This window comes from Berghia stephanieae, chromosome 2, assembly GCF_034508935.2.
Source record: "Berghia stephanieae isolate SIO BIC M18660-M18661 chromosome 2, UCSD_Bste_1.3, whole genome shotgun sequence".
Lineage (NCBI taxonomy): Eukaryota > Metazoa > Mollusca > Gastropoda > Nudibranchia > Aeolidiidae > Berghia > Berghia stephanieae.
Window position 1 is genome coordinate 121,889,712 of NC_088361.1, and position 17,500 is coordinate 121,907,211.

Consider the following 17,500-nt stretch of genomic DNA (forward strand, 5'->3'; position numbering starts at 1 on the left):
TTTTCCACAGAAGATTTGTTAATTAATTTTATGGCGGTTGGAATGAAGGTTGTCTTATGTCGATTTGTCCGACATTTTGCTTCTAGATACCGTCTTCCGGAGCGCAGAAGTTGGAATTTTTCGTTCAGCGGATGCCTCTTTTCGTTGATAATGTTAAAAGATTTCTTCTCAACTGCATTAATATAAGTTGTGTCAAGGCTTCTAAGGTCTGTGTTAATTATTTTTGAAGCCTCTCTGAGGGTTCTATGTAGTTTGGATTTTTCTTTTGTTCCACAGCTTCCATACCACGTTGTGATGCCAAACGAAACGATACTCAATATTAATGACTTGTAGATTTGTATCATGGTCTTTCTGTTCACATTGAAAGACCTTAATTTTCTGAGTATATACAAGCGCTGGTTACTTTTTTTGATGACATTGTTGGTGTGCGATTCAAATCTTAGACTGTTATCTATAATTACACCAAGGTATTTAAACGTTTCAACAGTTTCAACCGCCTGATTGTTAATTTTTGTTATTTGTCTTGCTCTTTTTCCTATTTTTCTGTGATCAAACAGTTGTTCCTTTGTTTTTGTTACATTGAGCTCTAGACAGTTATCGGCACACCATTTGCTGAATTTACTAACTTGCTCAGTGTATTTAAATTCGGAGACGGAATCATTGAGCAGGCCGAGTATTGCGGTGTCATCAGCATACTTGATGAGTTGGCAGTTATCAAAGCTAGCCACACAATCGTTTGTATAGAGGATGTAAAGTAGAGGTGAGCTTACACACCCTTGTGGGCATCCGTTTGAAAGAGTTTTTACTGATGATATATTTGAGCCTACTCTGACATGTTGGGGGCGATCGATGAGAAAGTTGTTATACCAGTTGATGAGGTAATGGGGAAGGTTTAGAGCATGCAGTTTACTGATTAATATGTTGGTTTTCATGGCATTAAAGGCAGACGAAAAATCGACGTATAGGATTCGGCAGTAGTTGGCGGGTGAAACATCCAAGTGATTTGATATTGAATGCATCACTGTGAGGAGTGCGTCTTCCACACTAAGATTTTGTTGGTAGGCAAACTGATATGGATCAAGTATGTGTTGGTCATATATAAATTGCAACAGCTCTCTTTTCAGAATTTTTTCCAGACATTTCATAATAATTGATGTTAAAGCAACAGGTCTATAATCATTCAGCTGAGTTGGTGGATTCTTTTTGGGTACTGGAATTATAGTCGATGTTTTCCATATAATTGGGATTTTCTGTTCATCTATTGAACGTTGGAAAATAGGCAAGAAAGGGACAGCTAGTTGGTTGTTACAGTTTGAAATGAGTTCCCCACTAAGTCCATCTGGACCTGGTGCTTTTTTCTTTTTACATAATTTAAGAACATTGATGACCGCCTCTTCTTCGATTTCTGGCGGAGGAGACGTATTTTTTGTTATGATATTAATTTTTGAAAGTACGTTGTCAATGGTGTCGAATCGACAGTAAAACTTATTTAATTCCTCGATATTCATATGTGTGTCATTGTTAAAATCTGTCTTTTTGTTGTTAACGCCACCCATTTCTTTAATCATCCTCCACGCCTGCGATGCATTTGAATTTTTAAGGTTTGTTTCCATTTTATCTTTATATTTACGTTTTTCTTCATAAATTACCCTCTTTAATTGTTTTTCTGCCTCGTGCTGCTTGTTTTTGTCCCCACTCATATGAGCGATTTTCTTCATATTTATAAATAACTTAACTCGTTTGTTGACCCAAGGTTTGTTGTTGTTAAATATTTTAATCCTTTTAGTGTCCACACACAAATCACAACAGAAATGAATATAAGACGTGACAACATCAACCCATTCGTCCAGTGACATGTTATCAGACATGAGTTCATCCCATATTGTGCAGTCAAAACAACCTTGGAGTTTGTTTATATTTTCTGTTGACCAAAGACGAGTTTCTTTCACAATCGCTTTATGTTGTCTTAATTTAGTTTTGTAGGTTGGAATCAACAACACACTATTGTGATCTGAATTTCCTATTTTTACTTTTTGAACGCTTCTGTATGAATTTTTAATATTTGTATAGCAAATAGATCTACTAAAACTAGCCACTAAAAATCTCCAAAAAAATCCAGCTAAGTCTGTGCCAACAAGAACATTCCATCCAGCCAGTGTAGACCGACTATCCATGACTTGGCATCCCTGATAGCCAAAAACCGTGACTTAAGGCTAATGAACACGATAATTGATTTAAATACCAGATTGAGAACGGATCGTTCCGTTCCCAAACCGGTAACAGTAAAGTTTTGCTTAACCCATACATCGTGCCCATCCGTTTTAATGCTGTGAATATCGTAAAATTTGATTGAATTCTTATTATTATCTTGTGACCATCGCGTCAATGAGGTATTTTGTCGGAATTAAACATAATATAATATAATATAATATAATATAATAACGGCCCATATAATAATATGATATAATTTTCGGCGCTGCACTGCGGCTGACGCCTGGGTTTTTCCAGTCTTCCCTTGGAATAGACCATAGAGACAAAATTCCTCAATGGGATGAATAAAGGGAATTTTATTAATTTTTTAATTTTTAATTTATAAATATATACAGCGTGGCTCAGCGCTACGGTCTTTGCTTCTTACCCGAAAGGTACCGAGTTCGAATACCCACTGCGCTGTGGTGGCCTTGAGCATGTCACCTTGCTCAGTTTGCGGCGCTGCACAGCGGCTGACGCTTGTGTTATTCCAGTCTTCTCTTGGAAAAGACCCTAGAGACAAATTGCCCATTGGGATAAATTTATTTTATTTTTATTTATTATTAATTTTATCATACATGAGTATATCGACCATAAGAGATGAATGAGTAGGAAAGTGCCAGAAGACAATAGAGAATGAAAATTTTCGCGGCGTTGATGGGGGTTTGAACCCGCGACCTTACTGATACGACAACTCCGTCTGGCCGGGGAGAGCGTGACTCTATGAGCTATTTTTGGGATCGTGGATAGCTCATACGGTAGAGTCACGCTTTCCCCGGCCAGGTGGGTTGTCGTACCAGTAAGGTCGCGGGTTCAAACCCCTATCACCGCCGCGAAATTTTTTATTCTGTATTGTCTTCTGGCACTTTCCTACTCATTCATATCTTGTTGTTATCAACATAAGTGCCTGCTCCACTCACTTTTCTATATCGACCATGGGGAGAAAGACTACTTTTTGGGTCAAAATGAGATTTTCAACAAGCGCAAAGATTACAACGATATATATTTAAGAGATAAGTTTGTTTTTAGGTGATTAGTAAGTCAGAGAGTTAAAAAAAAACCCATGACTTTGCGAATAAGTAACATAAGTAACTAATTATGTTCGTATACGAAAGATGAAAGAAGTAAGAAAGAGAGTGTGTAATAGCGTAAATTGATACAAAACAAAGGTAATAATAATATGACTAAAATATTTCGTTTCGCCACACTAGTGGTTAAATCAAAAACATCAACAGGCTCCCCTTTCCACTCCGTGTCAACTTGCATTATTGATGACGGGCTCAGCCAGTTGACCTCTTCGTGTGATGGAGGTAAAAAATTGGATTTGATTGAAGTCAGAGGAATCGGGACTCAGAGGGGAAAAAACGAAATCAAATTTGCATGACCTAATCTGACAAAGACGAGCGACATATTTCTTGATATATTTTGAAGATTAACGGAAGAGAGCATATCATATTATTATTATTATTATTATTATTATTATTATTATTATTATTATTATTATTATTATTATTATTATTATTATTATTATTATTATTATATTATTATTATTTTATTATCATCATCATTACTATCAGTATTATTATCATCATCATCACTACTATTTTAATTACCCCCCCCCCCCTATTACAAGAGCTGTAACCTAACAACAATTGCCTATTTGGACAATAAAGATTATTATTATTATTATTATTATTATTATTATTATTATTATTATTATTATTATTATTATTATTATTATTATTATTATTATTATTATTATTATTATTATTATACCTCATGCATACACACAACAACGAGCACACGAAAACAGAAACCAATCCACTTATTCTTGGAATGGCATGCATGCGACCTTACTTAAAGAATGACTCACAACGCCAAATAATCTATTCTTTTTAAAACATAATTCCTTACAGTCCACGACAATTTATTTTGCCAACTAGCACAGAATGACTGGCAAATCATAAAACTATTTTTTACAGATTGATATACGAGTAACTAACAAATCTTTAAAATTGGGCTTTAAAAATTGAGCTTTATATAGCGCAATATCCACTAAATGTGCTCAAAGCGCTTTACAAGGGGTCCCTGGTCAACAGCAACATTTAACATGTAGGATGGGACATGACGATTGTTAGGCGATAACATTACAATTTTTCGGACACAGACAACGCTGTTGACGACCAGGTACTCATTTTACACCTGAGTAAGGTGAGAGAATGTGAGTAAAGAGCCTTATCCAAGGACTCAACTATGCGCCGAGCGCGAGGCTCGAACCTAGGACCTTCCAATCCGAAAGCGAGTGTCATACCACAAGACCACATAGCCGCACAAACTTTATAAAATTAAGGGCAATCCTATCGTCCGTTGACTCAAATGGTTGTTAAGAATATCAGCTAAGGCATAATGATCGGTTCTTAATTTGGGCCACCCTGCTGCCAGATTCATTTCCGCGCATCTATACACTTTATTACCGGACCGATTTTTAATTTTATTTGAACGGCTCAAAATATTCGTCTCGATCTATGTTGATTTCCACAAAAAAACAAAAAACAAACAGAAGCATAATAATTAAAACAGATGAGTGCTAGTTCGTAGGAGCCTTTTATATCTCTTCCGCAAATATTGCGGGCCATCCACTAGTATAATATAAAATAAGAATAATAATAAAAGCAACCTAACCATTATTTCATCCACGTTCTCATTCAGCCTTCTTTCATGTCCCGTCCTACATGTTAAATGTTGCTGTTGACCAGGGATCCCTTATAAAGCGCTTTGAGCACATTTAGTGGATATTGTGCTATATAAAGCTCAAATTTTCCCCCCTCTCGTCCACCCAGACAACAATAAATGACAGCTGATACTCCTTACCGTAATAAAATTACTGCTTTCAAAATTTAAACCACTAGACCCACCAATCAACCAATTAAACCCGAGGGTTGAATGTAAGCAGCTAACCTGAAACCATAATACAAACCGTTAAAAAAAAAAAACAAAAAAAAAAAAAAAACCAAAAAAAAAACAACCAAAAAAACTGGGGCAACATTAACAGCGCTTCGTCATTGTTGTCACTTTTCTTTCAGCGAAGTCAATTATTAGATCTAGAATCAGCCATCAATAATCAGACACAAAATGAATTCGATTCCAGAAGGCTGACGGACAACTATTATACTAGATGATATCAAATACAAGACCCCCTCCCCCCCCCCCCTTCACACACACACACACACACACACACACACACACACACCTATCCCCCCAAAAGGAAAACAAAAAAACAAAAAAAACAGAACAAAAACAAACAAATAAACATACAAGCAAAAAGTAACATACTTTTCCTAAAGCTTTTGGGTGTCCTACAGTCGAGTCCTCGTGGAAGGCTCTATATACTCATAATCTCTCAACGCACTCAGGTGTAAAAAAGGATACCTGATCTGGGACAGCGTTGTATCTGTCGAAAAAATAGAGAACCCGATGTAATAGCGCCTGTCAGGCTTCACGTTTAGTTCGACATGTTAAATCTGCTCTTGGCTTGGGACAGTTGTAGTGGATACTGACTACGTAATAATAATAATAATAATAATAATACAAAGCTCAATCTAAAAAAAAAACTCAAAGGCTCAAGTATTGAAAAACCCATGTCGTGTGCGGAAAACGTTTGTTGGACGGACGACTTGGTCAATAGCAAATAAACAAAAACTAAAACAAAACAAACACCCCCGCCCAAAGAAACCAAAAAAAAAAAAACCCAACAAAACAACAACACATAAAACAATAACAAGCAACAAACAAAACAAAAAAAACAAAAAAAAAAAAAAAAAGAAACAAGACATTATTTTAAAACAACCCCCAAAAAAACCAGTAACAAAATAAAATAAAAGCAACCAACCATATAAAATTAAATAAACAAACAAAAAAAAAGATATAATAATAATAAAAAAGCCCCAACAAACCCAAAAACATTTTTTAAAAACCCCAAAAAACAAAAAGAAATAATAGCAGCAAGATGAAAGATTGGAATAGGAGGTTGAAGTAATCGCGAAATCGATACTACACAGACAGAGAGAAATTTAACAAAAAATCAAATACCAATAATCAGAGACAAAATGGATTCGATTCCAGTCGGCTGACGTACAAGTATTATAATAGATGCTATCGAATACTAGTCTTCAGTGATATTGACAGCGAGATTTTGCTGAACAACTCTGTTAATAATCAGCGAGATTTTGCTGAACAACTCTGTTAATAATCATTTTATATATTGGTGTTTTACAAATCAGATGAAAGAAAATCCCAAAAAACTTTTCTTAAAAAATTATAAAGGAAAATAATATCCAAGAATTTTTTTTTTTTAAATAGGTGTATGGCGATTATGCTGTCTTTTTCAGAAAACCAGGCCTTCAGAGCCATGGAGGAGCTAAAGATTATATTAGCGTTACATGGACAGTAGATAGCGATTGCTTACTATAAGTCAGCCATGTTCACATCTTTCTGCATGCGATATAAATGAAGAAACAAATGTCCAGCTATGGAACGCAACATTAAAAAAACCTCCAACGCTATATTGAATACTAAGCAACTGGAAGTTTACCTTTTCGCCATTGTATTTTCCGACGAGACGTACCAATGAGAAATTTTCTGCCGTCTGTACGTCTGGATTGAAATTGATGTATTAAGGTTTTAACTGTTTTTGTTATTGACAGAAGAACAGGACTGAGTCCGAAACTTTCCGTATTTGGTTTTATCTATCCTTTTTAAAGCTGTTATGGATTTATATTTGTAAACAACTCTCTTCGCAGTATAAAAAAAAATTCAAACACCGTAGAGTAACACGAGAACGGTTTCATTGTGTTTTTTCTCTCTTTCATCTTTGTATGTATCGCTTGATTTGGCATGCGTCATGTATTATCTATGAACTCATGAATGTAACGGTCTGCTGAAAAGATCAATTTAACATTGTGAACAATAGTGATATATTAAAAAACTCATTGTTTTTAAATAATATCTAACAGAAAATTATTTTGACAACAAATCGAAAATATTTCAAAGTTAACCGTTTCTCGTTTCACAGGTTCTATCATAATATTCCATGAACAGGAGAAACCGGAAGTGATGACCTTCTTCCAGACGTACAACAAGGGTTTATTAGATTTCCCAGAGACGGGAAACGTACTAATATTGGTAGTCGATGGTGCTAGGTTGGTAGCTACGGTCTGTAATAAGCTGATTAGATGCCAAATGAAAAATGGGTAATTTGTTATTGATGTAGAACTCTTGGGGGAAACGTTTTGACATCCCTGGAAGTAAATTCTTTTACAGGCGAATAAACGTATTGCTAGACGGGGGTTTAGTTTATTGAGGTTTATTTTTTTTTTTTAGGTGTCTAGGTAAGTGAAATGGTTGGGAATTTGTCTTACAAGCAAAGGGACTAGAATCGATCCCGGGTAAAGTCGATATTTTTTTTCCTGATTTCTGTCTGCCAAGTAGTTATTGGGAAGCTGGGTCTTTTAAATCTGGTGAGAAATATTTTGTGAGACGAGTCGAGCGTGTCTTTTCCCCAAAAAATAAATAAAAAAGCAATAACAATTGTCGGCTTAACGCTCTCTGATGTATCACACTCACAATACCCGTCAATGCCATCCACACCTGAGTCGAGCGAGGAAGTTCAATAAAATGTCTTAACAAAATTTTTAAAAAAATAATAAATAAAAACCCAATATCGTCAGGGCCGTGGTTTCTACGATCTTTTCCATCAATCCTGTCCCTAACAACGCTCATGCACCTCACTTGACTTTATTTCAAGAAGGGACGATGTATTATATACCGCTCAGCAACTGCTTGCGCATAAAAAAAAAACAACAAAAAACAAAACAAGATCGCATTTCATCATGATTAGTTGAGATAAAGTCTATCAATGGCATTTTGAATCTCATTAAGTTGAAATTGAGCTCTGCTCGGATAAACGCACAATCTCCGTTTATTAAGTGTAACGGGATTGAGAATTGCACTCAACGATACGTATAGATCGCAAAATAAATGAATGAAAAAAAAATACAATCTTATTATTATTATCACCAAACGGTTTTCAATACCACGCGTTTGTATTCTTAATGCGAAGCAAATTATGAACACTCGCGCCTGTATTTGTATACATTTAAATGCCATACGCCGCTGAAAAAATAAACCCGTGGACAGATAACACAAAAAGCAATGAACAGAATAGTGAGAATTTGTGAAAAAAAATATATTTGGTATGAAAAGAATTGGAGAAATGCCAGGGTAGAAATTATTATTATACAAATTCCAAATTTGTTCCAATAATAATATTGCGATGTTTATGGATAGTTGTGATCAATTCTTGGTGATTGGATAATTTGGTGCCAATAATAACTTCATTGAATTTCATTATGATCTTGGCAAAGATGCTGTAAGGAACGAACCGTATGCAACTATAACTATAATAACACATCCTAACATCATACTATACAAAGACAATAATAATAATAATAATAATAATAATAATAATAATAATAATAATAATAATAATAATTATAATAATAATAACAATAACAATAACAATAACAATAACAATAACAATAATAATAATAATAATAACAATAACAATAACAATAATAATAATAATAATAATAATAATAATAATAATAATAATAATAATAATAATAAAAAATAATAATAATAATAATAATAATAATAATAATAATAATAATAATAATAATAATAATAATAACAACAACAACAACAACAACACATAATAATAATAATAATAATAATAATAATAATAATAATAATAATAATAATAATAACAATGGGAGGAGGAGGAGGACGTTGAGGAGGTGAGAAGAGATATTCAGTTCCAGACAGACTACTGGAAGATGATAGCTGATAAGGAATTGAATAAATTATGATGTCCTATCTTGAGTTTTTTTTTTCTTTTTAATTTTTTTTTTTGGTGCGTGCATGGGGTGAGTTAATTTTCTTTAATTATCCCCACTGCCAATGTACGTGTTCATTATTCATAGCGAAGTCGTCTTGCAGACGAAAAGATGGTATAGACAGCCAATTGCTATTTTTCTTCTTTTCTTCTTTTTTCTTCTTTTTATTCCCCCCCCCCCCTTACTTTTGTATTATCGTTGTTTTGATAACGCATTCCAAACCCGTCAACGAACTTAATCAAATTAATCAAATTTTGTTAGGTAACTCGGAATCAAACCAGGGCCTGTTGCTGTGAGTTAGAGCTATATCGTGCCGTGCACCGACAAAAATACAAAAACAAAAAACAAAAGCAAAAACAAAACAAAACAACCCCCCCCCAAAAAAAAAAAGAAAAACAAAAAACAAAACACAAATTTTAAAAATCAAAAGCACCTCTCTACAAAAAATAAAATAAAATAAAATAAAATAAAATTCAAACAAAAATTGATCACGAAAACTTTTACTTCATACATCTATCGATCGCTTTAAATGACCCCTAAATCGTCAAGCATTCTTAAAATGGAATCTGTCCCGGTATCTATATCATTAAACAGGCAACAGTCAATTGGTTGCTGTACTTAAAATAGGACACTAATAAAAGAAAAAGGACTTTCCGACAGATCCAAGAGATCTAGATATACAATCAGTACTGTCTGGACACGGGGTGCAAAAAAAAAAAAAAAAAATAATAATAATCTAGATTGCATCGGGGATCGAAACCAGTCTCTTTGCTTCAGAGGTGAGAGCTCTACCAGTGAGCCATCGGGACTTCCCTGGGTCATGAGAGAGACCAAAACTAAAATACTTTATAAAAATAGTCAATCAATATTTGCAGCAAGGCAGAACGTGCCACATTGAACTCTATGCTGAAATTATGAGTTCAGTCGTCGAGGTCAGTGCCCGGCTTGGTTCAAGTCTAAAGACAGAAAAGTGTTTAAATAGAGTGGAATCGATAACCTTTTGTATTTGACCTCGGTCAAAGGTGAGATGATTGGTATATATTTTGGTATATATATTGAGATATAACAATCGATAGATAGGTAGATAAATAGATAAATAGATACATAGATAGATATATAGATAGATAAATAAATAGATAGATAGATAGATAGTAATAACTGCATCTGAAAGATAGGCGTGAGTCATAATTAACGAAAGTCGATGCATTAACATGATAATACACACACAAACACACATACACACATCACACACACACACACACACACACAGATAGAGAGAGGTAGACAGATGGATAGAGAGAGAGATAGATAGATAGACAGATGAATAGATAGATAGCGAGTTAAATGGAGAGAGAGAGAGAGAGAAAGAGAGAAAGAGAGAGAGAGAGAGAGAGAGAGAGAGAGAGAGAGAGAGAAAGAGAGAGAGAGAGGGGTAAAGTCAAGTGGAAAGAAGACAAAAAAAAAGACAAGAGATAGATGAGGATCAAGTGGCAGAGAGAATAACGAACGAAACAAAAATTATACACCAGATTAAATGGATGAGTCAGAAAGAGGAAAAACGGACGTCCCATGAGACCGGTCGCAGGACGGGAGGTCGGTGCTGTCCATCCATTAGTCCATTAGTCACACGGACAAGTCTTTGATATTATTATTGGATTTTTTTCTCTTTTCTATTGACATTTCAGACAAAGGCAGCAACAATAGAGGAAACAGCATCAGCAGACGTAGTGACATTCTAATCTATATTATAATCTATCACCGGTGCTCTGAAACATTGACTGGAAAGCAGAAATTGTCGTATTCTGAAACAAACAAACAAACAAAACAAAATACAACAACCCCCCCCCCAAAAAAAAAAACCCAAAAAAACAAAAAAAAAAAACCCACACAAACAAACAAAAAACAAAAACAAAAACAAAAGGACAAGACAAAACAAAACAAAACAAAAAAAAACAAAAAACAAAAAACAAAAAAAAAAACAAAAAACCATGAACAAAAACCGTAGTTAAAATTTTGGTCAGGCAACTCGCGAAGTCCCAGGTTTGAGAGTTTTTGCAAACATGAGCTCCATTTAAAAGATCAATATAATATGATAAAAAAAAAACAACTTTCCGGTCAAAATGAAAAAAAACCCCCAAAACATAACAAAATAAAACAAACAACGTTTTTCAAAGTAATAAATGTTGTTATTTCCACAGGAAGCACGTTGTGTTTAATGACATTAAGAACCGTCCAACCAACCACTGTGCTGTAATTGGCTTCGTCGGAGTAGATAAAATACCATAGATTTACTCTCTAACTCTCATCAATACTTTATGGGAGCGATCTATATTCATGTTTTCCTCCAACCGAGTCATCAATCACATGATTTGTTGCTGTCCAACGATTGGGTATTTCTTAATAAATGTAAACACGCTGCTTTGTTTATGAAAGTTGTAAACATACCCGAGTGTCAAGCTGAACAAAATTACCAATAGTGATTGAGATACTTCAAAAGCTTTGAATACTTTTCACTATGTGGGTCACTTGAGCACATTTTGCAACGTGACCAATGACCTCGAGAACATGGAAAGGGAATATAGATCGTGCCCATTCTTCCATCATCCCAGCATATGGAACAACTTCTTACTCTATAGATGGTATGCGCTTGCTAAGAAGCTCACAACCTTGGTATCCGGAAGTGGAACGGACCAACACACAAAACTGTGTGTAACCCTGAACGTTTATAGTCTGGATAATACAGTTCAGTGAGAATTACTCTCATAAAAATGGATGGCAAAATACAATAACAAAGACCCGAGTGACGTCATCTTCGTTCTATCTATACGTGACCAAAACGGTATCATATCGGGCTGATAAACATAAAATTAAGAAAAAAGTGTGGAGCGGGCGATTGCATCAATAATGACGAGAAAAATAGGGTGTGGAGAAGTGTCAGATGAAAACAGAGAATAAAAAAGTCACGGGGTCAGTGCCAAAACTCAGGATTTAATTGACACGACACCTTCCGCCTGGCCGGGAGAGAGAGAGGGCAGCGAGTGGCCTGATAGCTCAGTCGGTTGTGTTTGAAAAAAAAATTATATTTTATTTTATGCGTTTATCTCTTTCTCCCTTTCTAATATTTCTATCCCAAAGAATATGTACAGTGTAATAGTGCAATGTACAATGTATTGATACTTGTATTTTAATTGCGTTAAAGGAACATTTGGTCCATTTTGAAGCCCTATGACTGATATGATATATGATATGATATGATATGATATGATATGATATGATATGATATGATATGATATGATATGATAATATGGGTTAAAATAAACACTATCATTCACTGAGAGGCTAGTTTGTTTTCTTTGTCCAATATCTAAAAAACTGAAATTTCCTTATTCTCATCAATATTAATTTTAAACTCCGTTTTCATCGCAGAGTTCATTGGTAGAGTTCAAAATCTTCTATCTTGCTTTTATATAGCGCAGTATCCACTAAACGTGCTCAAAGCGCATAGGACGTGACATGACGCCTGTTAGGCGATATTACAATTGTTCGGACAGAGCCAGCACTGTTAACGACCAGGTACTCATTTTACACCTGATTACGGTGAGAGAGAGTGTGAGTAAAGAGTCTTTTCCAAGGATTCACCTATGTGCCGAGCGATGCTCGAGCCCAGGACTTTCCGATCCACACGAACACATAGCCGCACACTCTAACACATGGCCGCACATAATGTCAGACAGACGCGATGGGCCGCGTATATTATTCCAACAACGACTGATTGAACAAAAAAAAAACCAACAAAACCGATTTTATTGTATAACGATAGGCATCAATTCAACAAGGGACCAGTTATTCTGAAAAAGCAAATGTGTGACCCACCGTATCGAAGCGGTATTATGTCGGGATCCACTCGGTAAGGGGAATTTAATTCATAGCCACAAATATCCAACTTGGGCTTAATTTCTGTACGTTCTGGTGGAGTATAAAGACTATTTCTTGCATTGCAAAAACTTCTAAGCTCCAATTTCTCATCAATCTATCTCTAAATTCACTTGTTGGGGTCTGAATCATCCCGACATAATACCGTTTTGAGACGGAGGGTCACATGTGTAGATTGATGTGATCAGCTCTATTGATTCAATTCAACACTCTAGCATACATCAATGGCATTGTCAGGATTATTTAGGTGGTTCTTGTGTTTGTTTTGACATTCATTTCTAGTCCATTCTACTTCTATCTTCGTCTCTTTATTCTTGGAAGGATATGGGATGGCTGAGTGAGGAAGGCATTGCACCACAACCCGACGGATCCGGATTCAAACCCCTCTGTCGATATCTTGTTTGTTTTTTTCTGTTTTTTTTTCCCCTCCTTTTTTATTGTTTGCAAAGAATCTTGATCCTTATTGTCCACTTTGCGGGGCTGCACTGCGACTGAAACTACTTCAACCTGATATTTGTAGTCCAAGAAGATTTACGTTTAGGACTTTGCAACAATTTGAAAAAACAAAACCTTTCATACACACCTATTCAGATCTTTAACTTAAACCAGTGCTTGCTCCAACAAACTGGGAGGTCAACTTTCGCGATCAATAATATAATTTGGAGTTAAATAAAGTTCAGGTCAAAATATAAATATGGTCACGGTAGATTTTTTTAATATGTACCCAGGAGATTTATTAGAGTCTTATGATCGACATTGTTTACAAGTGATTGACTATTCACAAAACGTAATTATGTTTTTGTGTTTTTTGTTTGTTTTTTGTTTATTAAAAACATTTTTATTGTGTAAAGCGTCGCAGAGCACGACTAACGTGGATGTTTAGGCGCTATATAAATTCATTATTTACTATTTACTATAAACATTCTTCTTCTTGTTCAGTCCTCATCCCACAGTGGGTATGGACCGATGACACTTTTCCATCCTCTACCATTGTCATTGGCCAGTCTTTCCATCTCCTGCCAGCGCATCCCAGACCTCTCCAGCTCTACCAGAAGGTCTCTCATCCAGGTTGACCTTGGTCTTCCTTTTTTTCCTTTTTCCTGATGGATTCCAATACAGGGCTGTCCTTGTGATATTGTCCGTAATTCCTCAATACGTGTCTTACATACATAATGATTATAACTATATTTTGAATTTAGCCAAAAACGGTTGAGTTAAAATAAATGTTTCCATTGCTGTGAGTAAATTTAGTTTCTTCAATTTCAAAACGATTCATTTTCCTTACTCTAATTATTTTGATTGTAAATTCATTTTTTTCTGCATCTTGTTTATTCCGACAAAATACTGGTTAAGACCACAGGTCACAAATGATGGTTGCATCTTCCCACAGGAATAAGTGGACACATTGCACAAGCCGCCATCATACCATCTGCCACATCTGAAGGGTGACCAATCGGAAGTCCGATCGAGGTCAACAAGGGCGTACTGTATTGATTCAATACCGGAATAATAATAATAATAATAATAATAATAATAATATTATGCATGGAGTATTATTAATTTCATCACGGCTTTCGTTGTATGGTCACAAAGCCATTACCTTACAGGTATGGCGTTATATCACCATGGTTACTGAATCATTAATAACACAATTGATGTAATGGACCGATACCCATTGAGGTCACAATTACTCACTCTTATGTACTGGGTTCACGGCAGGTCAGAATTGATATAAACATAGAACTGCTTGTAACGGGGAAATAATAGAAGGGTCACATGACATGAAGTAAATTTCTTAATTTTCTTTTTTCTCACTTCCTGTATGTGACATCTTTGAAAATGTGTTTATGAAGCAACCCAAACAAAGAAAAATTAATCCTCTCCAAAAAACCAGCCTGCTTTAACTGGGAGTTGAACCTCAGGCCTTATGATAACCGGGTAGAAGAATTGCTACAATCGCGCCAACACATAGATTACCATATTATTATTGGGACAACTTGATGCTTGTATTTTTCTTTTTTTTTTTTTTTAATATATTTTAAAATATCAGTGCCTTCTATTTTAAAAAGTGACAACTTATTAAGAAATGAAAAAAAAACAAGAAAGGAAGTGAGTAGGAAAGTGCTAGAAGACAACACGGTATTGTTCGCATGTGTTCCATTTCCATACGGGTACGCGCCATAATATATATATCGGTTAAGTACGGATTATTTAAAAAAATGATCTCCGCTGAAACATGAAACGATATAAAGATTTCCATGGGGCGAATCAAAAATTTCAATTAGACTACCCCTCATGTTTATTATCATGATTGTTGAACATGCCATATTATAATGGGAAAGGTGTCACAGCTTATATTAAAAAACAAGAAAAGATCCAAGCACGTCCATGGGTTGATGACAATAGGCCCTCGGTAAAAGTGACATACGTTGGTTAACCAACTCATTGTAATCATCAGTTTGTCTATTGCAGGTGTAAAATTGAATCAACAATTGAATGGCACCTTTTTACAAAATCATTATATTATTATTATCATTATTATTATTATTATTATTGTTATTATTATTATTTATTATTATTATTATTATTATTATTATTATTATTATTATTATTATTATTATTATTATTATTATTATTATTATTATTATTATTATTATTATTATTATTATTATTTTTTTTTTTTCTTAAAGTATTATTATTATTATAATTATTATTATATATATATTATTATTATTATTATATTATTATTATTATTATTATTATTATTATTATATATTATCTATCATCATCATATTATTATTATTATTATTATTATTATTATTATTATATATTATTATTATTATTATTATATATTATTGTATCATTATTATTATTATTATTATTATTATTATTATTCTTATTATTATTACTATTATTATTATTATTATTATTATTATTATTATTATTATGCCATTTTCATCCTGACCAATCCTTTAAACTTCAATCAACGTCAATAAATTAAGACGACTATCAACCTGTCAACAGTTCTCAAACCTGAGACTTCTTCTTTGAAACCCGAATTTTAAAAAAATGAAGCCAAAATGATAAATAGAGTACAAAATGTCAATACAAAATGCCTTTTAAAATTTTGGTCATAATTTTGTTTAGAAAGTTTTTAGTAAAAACTGTAATAATATCGCCCTCAGACAAAACCTTTTTTTCATTTTAGCTATAAAAAAAATTGAATGAAAAAATATGGCCAAAATTTATAAAATACGATTTGGCATTGTATTTACTGGTCAATAATAATATGACCAAGGGTATATTCGACACTCTTGGAAAACTGAGAACGAATCGGTCACCCCATATATCTATCTGATCTAAGCCATTTTCTTGGCGGGTGGCTGTGTCAAGCCAGTCATAACAATGACGTTTCATCTCTGGACGTGTGAATGATTGTTATAGAGACCTCTCTAAGATCTGACACTTGCAGCATGTCTGTCCCTGTATCGATGGACGAATTTATTGTATACATGATAGGATATAAAGATTGTATTTGGACTCTTGCTGACTTAGTACCCGTGTCAAACCGATGGCAACTCTGTTCTGTCATACACTGACAAAAAAACTTTTTTTTTAAAGATACGGCCGGGAAATTTTTACTTCATTTATAGACGAAACGAAAATGACGTCATGCAGCTCTTTGTTATTGTTTTTAGACAGCCTCACTTTGGTGCTTAGTTATCACTAAATCATATCAATCAGACTATAGATAGTTCGAAGATGACGTCACTCAGGTCTTTGTTATTGTTTTTTGCCATCCGCGTTTATGAGTAATGCGCACTGAACTGAATTAACCTGACTATAAACGTTCATGGATACACACAGTTTTGTGTGTTGGTCCGTCATACTTCCGGATGGCAATGTTATGAGCTTCTAAGCCAAGCGCATACTATCTATAAACGGTCCAGTTTACACATAGATTTGTGTGTTAGTACTTTTTATAGTAAATAGTAATAGTAAATAGTAACTAATGAATTTATATAGCGCCTAAACATCCACGTTAATCGTGCTCTGCGGCGCTTTACATAATAAAAAATATTTAAAAACAACAAAATTAAAAATCACGACACTACATAATAAGCATGAATACAAAAACAAAATACGGCTCGAGGATGTGAGTATTTTACCTAAAAGTAGAGCACCAACCAATAATAGATGTCTTGTCCTACTCCATGTTAAGTTCTGCTGTTAGCTAGAAACCCCATTGCAAAGCGCTTTGAGCACGTTTCATCGATATTGCGCTATATCAATTCTTAGAGTGTTTTTTTTTTAAAGATTAACATTGTCAAAATTGTACAATTTCTAAAACCCGAGAATCCCGA

At 34.2% G+C, this 17,500-nt stretch overlaps 1 protein-coding gene across 2 annotated transcripts in view; it reads right to left on the minus strand.

Annotated features, from left to right (window-relative positions):
* The window catches only part of LOC144966464 (uncharacterized), a 122,540-nt gene that overhangs the window by 68,366 nt on the left and 36,674 nt on the right, over positions 1 to 17,500 (minus strand). Inside the window, exon 1 of one of the 2 annotated variants that reach the window (XM_078903029.1) lies at positions 5,584 to 5,661. The exons of the other annotated variant lie outside the window; for it this stretch is intronic. The gene's annotated coding sequence lies outside the window, so the exon portion shown is untranslated. Of the gene's footprint in view, positions 1 to 5,583; positions 5,662 to 17,500 lie in introns of those variants that run through there. 2 annotated transcript variants of the gene reach the window in all.